Here is a 14,390-nt window from a genome sequence, read left to right as displayed (position 1 = left end):
AGCCTCCTTCCAGTTGTAAAATACGCTCTGCACAGTGAACTTGACTAAGCAGCAACGTTTTGCCTCAAATAATCCCTCTGAATATTGCTTTAAATTCCATTTTCCAACAGTGGTAAAAGCATTTAAATTCACCACAGTAAGAACTGTTAAGTGCAGTTTACTGCACTTTGCTGTTTTGGTTTTTGGGTGGGTTTTGGTTTGGCTTGGGTTTTTTTAAACACAGTACTTACGTGCGCATATGAACTTTTTGAACCTAATTTCGAAGATGCTGCCCTCATTTTTCCACCTTACCCCCAATCTAAATTATGATATAATATTTATTTTTATATAGTGATTTGGATTAGTAACATAGTACAAATGAGCAGAAATGCGTGTCTGCAAGTTATTTCTCTACTGGAAAATTCATCATAAAAAGGGAAAGCTAGCTTCTAACAGGCCTTTACCTTATTTGACCATACTTTCTGCTTGTCACATGGTCTCGATTAAGATGGCCAGCTGTTTCTCCACTTTGGGCCTAGGCCATTTCCCAGAATGTTTTAGATGACTAATAGTAGTGGCAGAGGAAATGGAGATTTAACTCTTGCTCCCCTACTACAAACAGGTGTTGTTCAGGGTCAGTAATCCTGTTGTGGAAACACAGCACTTCTGATTTTGTGATGACATCTTGCTTGGTTTGGAAAGGATGAGATTGGATTATGTCTTTCAGTGGTATGCTCAATCCCTGGCAGTGTTCAGGACCAGGCTGGACAGAGCCTTGGGCAACATGGTCTAGTGTGAGGTGTCCCTGCCCATGGCAGGGGGTTGGAACTGGATATTCTCAAGGTCCTTTCCAACCCAAACCGTTCTGTGATTCTATGATTGTATGATTCATACAATCAGAGTATACTAGGAATTCTTATTTGTATTTTTCTTTCTCTGTGTTTTTTATTACCTTTTTCTGCATCTACAGGAAACTGAAAAACAATCAAGAAGTTTTAAATCATTTAAGAACTTGTGGCTGAAAATGCCATGTGGATCCCTCTATGATAAGTAAGCAGAAGCCATAAAAATCATCTTACAGTCTAATTGGGTATTTCAGCATGTTAAATTTGGGCAAGGAGCAATGGACACAAGTTGAAAAGTAGAAAATTCTCATTAGATATGAGGAAATAAAAAATTAATGACAGTGGTTAAATCCTGCCACAGATTGTGTAGAGATCATATGGGATCTCAATCCCTGGAGCAGTTCAAGTCTTGACTGGACACTAAATTGAGCAATCTGACTTAAGGAAACCTATATAGAGCAGGAGGTTGAACTAGCTAATCTCATGAGCTTCCTTCCAGCAAAGATTATTCCAATGCAGCTGATCTTAGAAGCCGAAAGGTTACCCTTCTTTTTAGTATCCATAAACTTAGCATTTTTCTTCCCAGGAGGGTCCTTCAGTTTTGAGGTTAACTGATGTAGAAGGGACAACTGGAGGAGTGCATTACTATTTAAGTCTTCTCCTCAAACAGTGTTAAAAATCACAGTAAAAATATCAACATTAAAATCCCTTTATTAAGTCAGTATGATTTATGGAGACTATTTTCACTTTGCTGGTTGATATATGATAGTCTAAATCAAACTTTCCCATTTTTTACACATAAACCTCCTTGAAGATTGATTGGCTTGCTTCTTGTCCTAACCCTGTGTAGAAGCAGTAAACTAAGAATTCAAAAAAAGGCCTTTTCACACATGGGCTCATCAGTTCACTTTATACCCTAACTTCCTAGAACAATGAAACTAAACCCACCCAGATGAGTACATCATGCCTCAACTAATGCCAGGATTTAGAGACAACAAATAGTTATTTAGAGCACTTAAACCTTCTTTCTTATTCACACATGCTGATTTCTAGATTTGGTTGTAGCTCACTGTAAAACCTACAGGAGCTACCCAGCACACTCTAATGCCATTTCCATGGTGATTCATGTGTTTCTGGAAGCAAACTGTGACACAGTCATTTTCACAGTATCAACCGAGGTTGGAAAAGCCCTTTAAGCTCATCCAGTCCAACAGCTCCCCAGCACTCCAAGGCCATCACTAACCCATGGCACTGAGGCCTCGTCTCCACGCTGTGTGAACACTTGCAGGGACGGTGACTGCAGCCTTGCCCTGGGCAGCCTGTTCCAATGCCTGAGCACCCTCTGGGGAAGGAATTGTTCCTCAGCTCCATCTAAACCTGCCCTGGTGCAGCTTGAGGCCGTTCCCTCTTGTCCTGTCCCTTGTTCCTTGGGAGCAGAGACCAACCCCACCTCCTGGTTCCATCCACACTGCTTTTTCATTTTTCTGGATTTTATTTATAAACTTTATCCAAACAAAATTACTCAGTGATGCAGCACACTGATGACAGATTAATGTTCTGACAGATTGTATGGGATGTAACTCTGTACTGTTAAAAAACTCTCTACCTTGAGTTATCACACTTGGGAGTAGTGTGTCAGCTTCCTATATTCTTTCTGGACAGTGCTAACAAGAGGCCATTAAAAAAATTTCCTTATCCAGATAATACTAGGATTAAAGAATGAGCTACCTGCTTTTCAGAGATAACTTCTACAAGGGATTCAGATTGATAGTCAGTGGTCACTGTAGCCACAGACAGACTCTGTCTGTGAGGACCATTGGCCCAGAGATTCTCACCTTCCTGAACAGCATCAACCCGTTTTGTTTTATACCAGCTCTGAAGCCCTCATTAACTTTTAAGATGTTTTGGTAGTGTTTTTAAGAGGCTATGTTTTTTTCCTTTTTGTGTTTCTTCCTTACCCCAGCTTCCCTGTACAGGCTATCAGGAAGAACTAGCAAGCCAGATGATGATTTTAGTAACTTTCCAGACATCCAGGAATTTCCGTATTTGCTCATCTCTCTCATATGTGGTTTTTACCATTTATTTATTTACTTGTTAGTTTCAGATTTACTTGTGGTGCTGACCCACATATAGGAAACTTACTTGTGTACTCTCTTGAAATTAGCCACTTTCTTTTAAAATCAGTTCTCTTCTTTCTTCCCTCTATAACCTCATCATGTGACTCTCTGTGCCTTATTTTGTATTGGGTGTCTAAGCTGTCAGGTTGTCACATGAGAGGGCTTTTTTTCCCCTCAAATGTACTACATTTTAAGCAGTTGCTTGTTTCCTATGTAGACTAAAAGTCTGAAAACAAGACGATGTGCAGGCCCCTCGAGAAGGATGGGAAATTGTACATTTTAACAATGTAGCCTTGTTTCAGAGACTGTATATGCAAAAGGCATTTCAGCTTTGTTAAATATCTTGTCTCATCAAGTGGTTTGCGTTTTCCTTCTTATGACTGAATTTCTGTTTGTTTAGCTTATGTGCATCATGGAACAAATGAGGCTGTGGATGGGGCAGAGACAGCAAAAAGATTGGGCTTTGATGGTGAAGTTCTGGTAGTGTTAATCACGTTAGTATTTTCATCATTATTTACATAGGAAACTATACTTCATGTGACGCTCTGCCTGGGTTGCTACCAACAGGGAATATTCTACCTCCACCCCTCCCCAGGATTAGGACAAGAGATTTATTTCACAGATTTTAAGGTATTTTTCATTTGTCATCCTATCATTGAAAGGAGATCAGGAGCTGTAGTTCATGAGCCTGCTTTAGTACATATACACAAATTAAAATTTTATCATTAACATTTGTGACTACAGGATAAAAATATCTAAAGCTAGTGATTACACTACAATTTTCCAACAGCCAGTTGTTTCCTGGTGGGATAAATTGCCACTGGATTTGAGAAAGACTTTAGTTGGGTGCTTGTGCGTTTTTACAGTGAAAGGCAAATCCGTGTTCCAAAAGCAATGCCGAGCTGTAATGGTGACTTGTAATCCCTTTACCCAATAAAGATAAGGCAAAGAATTCTGAATGCTCATTATTCCCCCAGCTGGAATATCTTCATTGGATATGATGCAAATTACCACCAACACTTTTAAGGTTTTTTAAATTCATTATATTGATTTCTCTGGTTTTATTACTTCAATAATAAGAACACTACTTGATAATCTGGTGGTTAGTTCTGAACATCTATTTCTTATTTAGTTAAGTACTGCCTACAATAAGCAGCATATTGCAAAACAGATAAAATACGAGTTATATCTTGTTGGTGCCTGGAACCCAAATCAGTGCATGCCTTCCCTGTAGCTGGGCCTACAAGTACGACAGTAAGAGATTTGACAAGGTAATCAAAGGACAGTTAAGAAAATAATCATTATTTGTATTTTCCAGGCTGAAAACTGCAATAAAAACAAAAGGTTGTGGGGAAATTATGAAACAAAAAACTCAGTCTGCTGCCTTAGGGTAAACCTGTGTTTCTTCTCTGGGTTTCTCTTGATCAGATTGTATTTAAAGAAGTCATTTGGTAAACATCTTTCATCTTGTTTTCACTCTGTTTGAAGACCAAAATTATCCAGCATAATATAATGTTTACCTCTTTCTGGTTTAATTATTCATCTGATGGTAGACCATCATTTTCTTGGAGTATGAAACCACAGGCACTGTGTGGAAATTGATACAAAAGAAGCTAGCAGGGCAGAATATTTCCTAATGGTTTAGAAATATACTTCATACCTTTCTCAACAACAGAGGACTAATACTTTTATCTTCTCACAACTTTGCTGTTGGCTTATTACAGATCTAATGGTCTACTTAAATCATCAAATCTTGAACTGATGGAAAAGAGACATAAACTGTATGTTCAAATCCAGTTCACACTCCGACAAGTGACCCCCAGGGATGGAGATCCTCACTTCTACTTTTGCTAATCAGTATAGTACCTATAGTACACTCTGGGCCATACTTGTTTCTCGTCTGTGGGCGTGATCTACACTAACAGCTATTATAAGGGAAGGCCATGAAGGCACCTTTCCCACTGCGGTTCAAAAGGTAATGTAGGATAATGTGACTCAATTGAAAAAGGATTTTTGATCTTGGAGGTATCTTGAAGTTACTTTTGCTAATGACCTCCATCACCAGTAAAGCCACAGATTCTGTTCTGACAATATGCAGTGCTTTGGTATACACCCTATAACAAATCATTGTGCTGGAATTAAATCATAATGGAACTGTCCTCTATCACTTAGAATATGGGCCCACCAATGGGAAAAAATGGCAAACTTTTAATGTAGATGCATATGTTGCATGGGAAAAACAGGGATTTAGTTGTGAAAATAATGCTAAAAAGGCCCAAGACATTTGTCTTGACACGGATAAATATTTAATCATAGAATCATAGAATAGTTTGGTTTGGAAAGGACCTTAAGATCATCCAGTTCCAACCCCCCTGCCATGGGCAGGGACACCTCGCTCTAAACCATCTCACCCAAGGCTCTGTCCAACCTGGCCTTGAACACTGCCAGGGATGGAGCATTCGCAGCATCCCTGGGCAACCCATTCCAGTGCCTCACCACCCTAACAGGAAAAAATTTCCTCCCTATATCCAATCTAAACTTCCCCTGTTTAAGTTTTAACCCATTACCCCTTGTCCTGTCAGTACAGTCCCTAATGAAGAGTCCATCCCCAGCATCCCTATAGGCCCCCTTCAGATACTGGAAGGCTGCTATGAGGTCTCCACGCATCCTTGTCTTCTCCAGGCTGAACAGCCCCAACTTTCTTAGCCTGTCTTCATATGGGAGGTGCTCCAGTCCCCTGATCATCCTCGTGGCCCATCTCTGGACTTGCTCCAACAGTTCCATGTCCTTTTTATGTTGAGGACACCAGAACTGTGCACAATACTCCAAGTGAGGTCTCATGAGAGCAGAGCAAAGGGGCAGGATCACCTCCTTCGACCTGCTGGTCACACTCCTTTTGATGCAGCCCAGGATACGTTGGCTTTCTGGGCTGCAAGCGCACACTGAAGCTGGCTCATGTTCATTTTCTGATCAACCAACACCCCCAAGTCCTTCTCTGCAGGGCTGCTCTGAATCTCTTCTCTGCCCAACCTGTAGCTGTGCCTGGGATTGCACCGACCCAGGTGTAGGACCTTGCACTTGGCATGGTTAAACTTCAGGAGGTTGGCATCAGCCCATCTCACAAGCGTGTCAGGGTCCCTCTAGATGGCATTCCTTCCCTCCAGCGTATCAACTGACCCACACAGCTTGGTGTCATCGGCATACTTGCTGAGGGCGCCCTCAATCCCACTGTCCATGTCAGCAAGGATGTTGAACAAGACCGGTCCCAACACCGATCGCTGAGGGACACCACTCGTTACTGGTCTCCAGCTGGACATTGAGCCATTGAGCACAACTCTTTGTGTGCGGCCATCCAGCCAGTTCTTTATTCACCGAGTGGTCCATTCATCAATTGATGTCTCTCCAATTTAGAGACAAGAATGTTGTGTGGGACAGTGTCGAACGCTTTACACAAATCCAGGTAGAGGACATCAACTGCTCTACCGCTGTCCATCAGTTCTGTTGCCCCATCATAGAAGGGCCACCAAATTGGTGAGGCAGGATTTCCCCTTAGTGAAGCCATGCTGGCTGTCACCAAGCACCTTGTTGATTTTCATGTGCCTTAGCATGCCTTCCAGGAGAATCTGCTCCAAGATTTTGCCAGGCACAGAGGTGAGACTGACTGCTCTGTAGTTCCCAGGTCATCCATTTTTCCCTTCTTGAAAATGGAGGCTATATTTCCCTTTTTCCAGTCATTGGGAACTTTACCTGACTGCCATGATTTTTCAAATATGATGGCCAGTGGCTTAGCAACTTCATTCGCCAGCTGTTTTGTCATTGTTGTCATTTATAATTTTTGTCATTTGTCATTTTTAAATACATCCCAATGAAACCCCTGAACCTGTACTTGTATATGTTGGAAATGGATGGTTGTTTACATCTTGGAAAGGGATATGTTTGTATAAGAACCCTTTGTGACACTGTATTTGTAGACAACCCCACTGTAGAGACTAATATCTGTATTTGTAATTTTACCAAAATTATGGGATGTGACTTTAACTGTTCTGCCCTTGTTGCAGTTCACCAGTTGGTGCAACCATTATATCAAGATTTATTGCCTTTTAGAATGAATCTCACATTGCATGATCTGACATGACTGCTAAACTGAATTTAGAACAATGGACAATGAACCCTGATTACATCCATAATGACACAGAAAAGTACACCATGACCTAGAAAGAGTGAAGAAAGATGGAGAACAACCCTGGTAGGAAGTTCTTTTGTGATGGTCACCAACAGACAGTGGAATTTTGAATTTGATGCTGCACCCAATTATAGTTTTGTTAGGATTTGTTAGTTTGTTAGTTTAATTATGTTTACTGCATATAATCATTCTCTGTATCAAAGTCTGGCAAAAGATGAAACAAATTACATTAATCCAACATGTAAAACATACACAGTCAACTGATTCTCTGTGTGAAATGGTATATAACTAGCATTAGTTTTAACATTTAGATCAGCTTGTCATGTAATTGGACTCTTACCACTGATCAGCAGCAGGCCACATATTTATGATATAGAAGCAGGAGATGACTGTACTACCATTTTATGAGTCAATAAAATGGATTGACTGTAGTCATGGGGTGGAATGTGACAGATGCACTTTGGGGGTACTGGTGGGTAGGAAATTGGATATGAGAAGGCAGCCAACTGTATCTTGGGTTGTATCCAAAGAGGCATGGCAGGTCGAGAGGGATGATTCTGCCCCTCTAATCTGCGCTGGTGAGACCCCACACAGAATACTGCATCCAGCTCTGGAGTTCTCAGTACAGGAAAGATATGGACCTGTTGGAAAAGGTTCAGAGAAGGGCCACAGAAATGATCAGAGGGATGAAAGACATCTCCTATGAGGAAAGGCTGAGAGAGTTGGGGTTATTCAGCCTGGAGAAGACTCCAGGGAAAATTTATTGAGTCCTTTCAGTTCTTAAAAGAGGCCTATAAGAAAGATGGGACGAGACTTTTTAGCAGGGCCTGTTGCAACATGATGAGGGCTGATGGCTTTGAACTAAAAGAGGGGAGATTCAGGCTGGGTGTGAGGAACCAAACCAAACCATTCTATGATTCTGTATCGTGCATAACCTTGTAGTATAGTAAGTTTATTTTATCTTGGTAACTTTCAGTCGCGTCTTGGTAGTTTTGAATCACTGTTCAAATGACTGTGCTATGCAGTGAAGAGTGAACTATAGGGTGACCTTTGTCACTGAACTTAATTTTATGGCACACTTTAACAACATCATATTAAAGCCAATTTTGCTTATACCTTTGACAGTGGTTCTTTAAGTGATCTGAATCAGCCATTTGTGACACTTGAAAAGTCGCTACCAGACATTTATGTCCTTATACAGTATAGTGATAATTTATGCACTGTCATGGTCCATTTATAGACCATTTGCTTTAAAACATGGCCTACAGTGAAGCTTTCCACCTCAGAAAGCACAAGTGGAAAGCCTTGTTTTGGTTGCAAAAGGAACAAAAATTTTGTGCAGACACTGTCACATCGTATATGGAAAACCTGATCAAGCATGTGTAACTATTAAAAGTAGTTTTTATCATCCCAAACTTCTCGACTGTCTGGGAGGTGTAATGCCATATAAAAAGAAACTGCACTTTGGGCACACATAGCAGAAGATGACATAGGGATTTTTTCCTGAGTGTTTTCATAAATCTCAAATTATAGCTCTCTTGTTCACTATGGGGTTTTTTTGTGGCAGTGGAAATTCAAGAAGTATTGCCAAAATATTACGGTTTTCAAGTTACCTTGAGTATAAGAAGGTGTAAGAGGAATCTATAAGCTGCTAGGGTATAATTAACATATACTGCAGTATACCAGAGGAAGGATACAGTTTTGCATCGAACCAAAACAGTGACAAATCCTGCTGGCTCTGCCTGGATAGAAGCAGACCCACATGTACAAGAAGCATGACTGATACCTTCAGGAATGATCCAGAACAGTGCACCAAAGTACCCTAAATGCCTGCATATTAAAGATGAAATTTAGACTTGTAATGAGTCACCAACCAAGCACTTCATCCCCAAACCACTCCTGGTGTATGTTCAAATCTGCTAGTAAGTACAAATACAATCTCTGATTGTATAATGAAGTATGGCCCTTAGTCTTTATTATACATGCCAAAGCTCTGAGTTGCAGAAAAACCTCTACATTGATTTCTCAACATCTCTTCTTCACAAAGCAAAGGGATCGGCATTCTGGCATCTGACATTTAGGGCTGTTTAACTTAAGGGCACTTGCTTGCAAATACAGGCCATTTTAGTTATGGATCTGTATCCTCAGAGAAGGAGTTGGTTGTATAAATAGCAATTACATAAAATATGTAGTTTACATACGCTGCAGTGCTTCTTTTAGTGTCTCTGTGGATGTTTATTGAATGGGCATCACATCTCATGGGCTCAGAACTGTCACCTTTTTTGGAATGATGGCAGCTTACTGAGTCATGGGGATTGTTTCCCTAATAACAGAGATTGGGGAAGCAAGTTTTTTTCCATCTTTCTGTGTTTATTTTGTTACACCCACTAAACTTTGAACATTAATGTTGATAAGCACCAGGCAGATAATGGTTTCTTTCTTTAGAAATACCTGCCTTGATCTGAGGTTTCAGAAGCTTGTTTCACATGAAGATGACAAAGGTAAGCAACAAATTCTGGTCTGTCTAGAATGTGAGAAACATTATTCAAAGTGCTGGTTCCTCAACTCAACTCCTGTAACTACTGTCAGTAGTAAGATGTTTTCTCCCTTTTGTCTTTGACAACGTTTGGTGACTTTCTCTGACATGATAGACATTATAGAATAATAGGTTTAATTTAAGAAGTCAGGAATCATGCACAACTGTTGTACCACCTTATACTCAGTCTGCCTTTTTTTAGTCTGCCTTTTACTTTGATGTGGACTAATTAATGTGTTTAAAAAGAAAAAGAGCTTGAAATATAATGCAACCCACCATTTCATACTGAAATGAAACATACCATTCTGTGCCCTTGAGGACTCTCCTTGATCAACATGTACCTTGATGCAATTACAAGTAAACTCATTAATACGCTTACCCAGGTCAAACCTGCATTATTATCATAAACTTTACTGTTCATGGTATCTGTTTAAAACTAGAGGAAGCCTGGTGATCCAGTGATACTGGAATGGAATGAGGCTCATGTTCAAAATACAAACACAAATCAAGTGCATGCTCAGCTACCGACTCATTTTCAGTTTCCTGTCCTTACATGATTGCAATAAAGAATTCAGTCCTACATTAGGATTTTGCAGCTTGAAGTTATCTGGAAATAACTGCCTGTTTTGGAAGGACACCTACCAAAATAAAGTTGCATAATGTGGAGTCTTTCAAGCTGCTTAAGAAAAAATGAAGAGGATGTTGGGAGAAAAAGGCTGCAGAGGGAATTTTCTCCCGTTGGATGTAATCCCTTTGTAAGGTTTTAGTTGCATAATTTACATTGCATAATTTTATAGCGGTGCATCAGTCACTAATATTTTGCAAATTTCATATATACTTAAACCCATAAACCACAAATTTCCAATCTATTGTATGGAAATCTGCATCTCTCCCTGTTTTAACTTCTTAAAGCCAATAAAAGAGACCTGAAATTAAACTGGCACTTGAAATACTGTTTCTAGCTGCAGTTGACACAAAAGTTAGGTAGGTAGATATTTCTGATAGCTCTTTTTTCAATGCTATTGAAGCTGCTTATCTAATACCAATGGCAAGGAACTGCCTTTCCTTATGCTCGAAGGTAGCAAAGCTGGACACTGTGATAGAAAAAGCATCCCTTTATATTCACTGGATGTCACTGAGGTCATCTTATATTAGTTTCATAATTCTCTTTGCCTGCTCCACTTGTGGCATCTTTGATGACTTGTGCTCATGAGTTACACAGGGCAAATGGGCTACATTTCTTCTTATGTTTGTTTTTAGTATGACAAGAATAAATACACAGAATCAATTACATTGTTGGTGGTATTTGTTACTTTAGGTAATGTGTGTTTGCTTAGTAAAAATTACTTTTCTTTGCCCATATGGTGTTCTTGTCATACTTACTAAAACCATAATTTGAATTCCATTTTTGTGATGTTATATTATTTTATGAGGCAGTGTAACCAGGAAATAATATGGTGTTCACATACTACAAAAATGTCATGGCACTGCACTGTTCCTTGCATTATTTTCTCATCCTTTCTTGACATCTCTTAATTCTTCATGACTTTAACTTGGAAAAAAACACAAATAGTTTTCTGTGTATAAAATACTTTTAAGTGCTACACCTGGTTTCTAAATGTATTACATTTCTAGTGACTAGAATGCAAGCATTTTCAACATGACTAGGTAAACTTCTGTTCATAACTAGTAAGTTGCATAGGAACAGAAGAGTAACTTTGATACTGTGCTTGTTCTTCTAGCTTCCTTTTTAATCAGACAAGGAATACATTTAATTTTCCTATTATAAGCAGCCTGAGTCTCCCATTTGCAAAGTTTCAGTTTACTGCCTCTTAAGTATATTCTCCAATGGTTTTTAGGCAACCATGCTGAAGAACTATTGGCAGTAAAATAACCACCTATATCTAAATTTGGGGAATGATTAGTAGTGACTAATCTGTCTATGACTAATCTGTGCTGAATTACAGAGAGGTTAAAGAAAGATATTCTGACAACAGTGAAAGAACTGACAATTTATATAGTGCTAGAAACGGTCCCAAGAAGCAGGAAATGGAATGTCTGGGACATAGAAAGGAAACTTTCAGTGATGGATAAAGTCCTACAATCAACCTGTGACCTCACTGAGCAGCTTTGAAACAGGGTAAACAGAGGAAAGAGAGGACATCTGCTCCTTAGCTGCTTCATGATGTAAGATTAACAGTTCTTGACTGATACTGATAGGGCAATGCTTAAGTAGTTGGGTATATCAACTGAATTAAAACTTAAGTGATATGTCATTGACAACCTGCTGCCAAAACAGAAGTTAAATTATTACTCTATTATGGTAGTGGAACTTTACTAGATGCTGTTAATATATACACTTTCTTGAAAGCAAAATAGGGAAAAGCTGTTTATAAAATGTTTTTTTATGCTTAAGCACTTCAAAAGAAATTTCAAATGTATGATATGAGTGTGAAATAGCGACCCATTTACTAATAACAAATAATATTCATTGGAAGAGCAGACTTGGAAACTTTCAGCTCTTTCAGAAATTAATGGATGGGACCCTCAGGGAAACTGTTGACAGGAATAAAGGAGTGGACAGGACTGGCAGCTCTTTAAAGGGCTATTTTTTTTTTTTTTTTTTGAGCTGAAGAGCAATCAATTCCTATGTGGAAGAAATCAGGTAGGAAAGGAAGGAGACCAGCATGGCTGAGTAAGGACTTGCTGGTCAAATGAAAGTGTAAGAAGGAAATGCACAGGCAGTGAAACCATGGACATGCATGCTGGAGTAAATGCAGGAACGCTGCCTGGACATGTAGGAAAAACTAAAGCACAGTTGCAGATGAATTCAGGGATGTGAAGGGCTTCTTTTAATGGTACCAGTAAAAGAAGCTGCATGTATCTGTCCCACTCTATAGGCCACATTGTCTTTCCTTAACTCATTTTTTAATTTGTCTGGGTTTTTTTAAGTATGAATCCTATCTTATATGGAATGTGTGTATATTATTATCAGCTAAGGGTCCTGCCTTGGTAAGGGTAACAGTGAAAGACTACAAAGTGGTAATTATAGGCTATGTGAAACTCCCACAGTAGAGTAATAAAAACCTTACAGGGGATCATGAAGCTCATTCCTTGTACAAGATACTCCATGGCTAAGTGTTTCACTGAGAGACTTGTTATGTGAAGCTGCAGCCTTGCGATAATCAAGGCATTGTGAAAATGAGCTATGATAAATACAGGCAGTGCTTTGGAGCATATCTGTGTTTGCTAGTCACTGCTTATGAAGCATATCTAATATGGTTTGAAAGCTCTAAGATTTCAATGAATGAGTTCTGAAAAACACCAGAGGAAAAAAAAAAAAAAAAGCTGAAAGGTAGAAAGAAACCTCCTGGTTATTGTTTGCCAAGGGGGACAAAATAATTGGTAGTTACTTGCAATACGATTTTGAAGGACAATTTTATCACAAAATACAGAGGGGAATGCTCTTGGGACTTGTGGAAAATGGTATCTGCCGAGTTACAAGTTAGGCTACTTCAGCAGTGCAGAATTATGCTTGTGGTCAAATACTTCCATTACAGGCACACTATTAAAACACATTTTGAGACAGTATTGTACACTTTGATGATGATCTTTCCAATGAAAACGCACGCAGTCAGAGATCTAGACAGAGCATACGTTTGTAAAGTGTGAGGAGAGGAAGACTGGATGACAGGGCTGGCCACCCTGAAGAAAATAAAGTGAAAGCAGCAATAACCAGCTTGAAAGATGCCATATTTCAGAAGTAAGCTGTGACATATATGATGAAGTGATGATATCTGGCAACTCATTGCAGGAAGTTCTTTACAATTTCTGCAGTTTTTTCATGAAGGTGTTAATAAAACTACAAGCTTACCAGATAATTCAGCACACAGATCAACTTCTATCAAGATGATGAAAAGGTTAGCAGCAAAAGGTAACTGAAGGAAACAATATGTCTTGTAATATTGCTGATCTACAATTACATAAAATAGTGTAAGGACTTTTCCACTGCTATAGGAGCATTTGAGGTATTCGTCTTTTTATTTTGCCACTAACTAACTGTAGGCTCTATTGCCAAGTTTAAGAATCCCTAAAGCATCACTGAGAGATCATGTATCGAATACATACATAGTTACTTGATTCCTGAGAAATTTCGCATGTATTTCTGCTCCAGGCTGGCCCATTCTCCCCAGTCAACCCCATTTTCTTTTGACATAATTCCAATGTTTTTTTTCATTAAGAAACATCAGTGTGCTTTAATCTGGAAACCTTATATATGTTTACATGCATATAGTGTATGCATACATACAGTGTTGTCATAAACATTATTTGATATGATTTATTCAGCATGCAGTTAAATGAAACAGTAGTTAAAATGTGAATAGAATCATAGAATCATAAAATAGTTAGGGTTGGAAAGCACTTTAAGATCATCCAGTTCCAACCCCCTGCCACAGGCAGGGACACTAGACCGTGTAACAAAAATACAGCAGTTCTGCCAAAAACTCTTATAACCACCACTTGCTAAGAAAACTGTTAATTGCATCAGAAACCAATTTCATCAGTAATATTTATCTAGCCCTACTTGATACATAAATAGTAGTCAGAAGGGATGGGAACAGAGTGTTAAGCAGATTTGATTCCTTTTTCCTTTATTTAGTTTGCTAAATGGCCAATATAGAACAGTTATTTGACATGTAGAAAACTGGCTTGCTTTCTTTTCTTTCCCT

This window comes from Neopsephotus bourkii, unplaced genomic scaffold, assembly GCF_033783945.1.
Source record: "Neopsephotus bourkii isolate Nb327-2 ecotype Australia unplaced genomic scaffold, CSIRO-AGI_Nbou_v1 NB_1655, whole genome shotgun sequence".
Lineage (NCBI taxonomy): Eukaryota > Metazoa > Chordata > Aves > Psittaciformes > Psittacidae > Neopsephotus > Neopsephotus bourkii.
The sequence above is the reverse complement of the archived record's forward strand: the minus strand, read 5'-3'. Positions refer to the sequence as shown.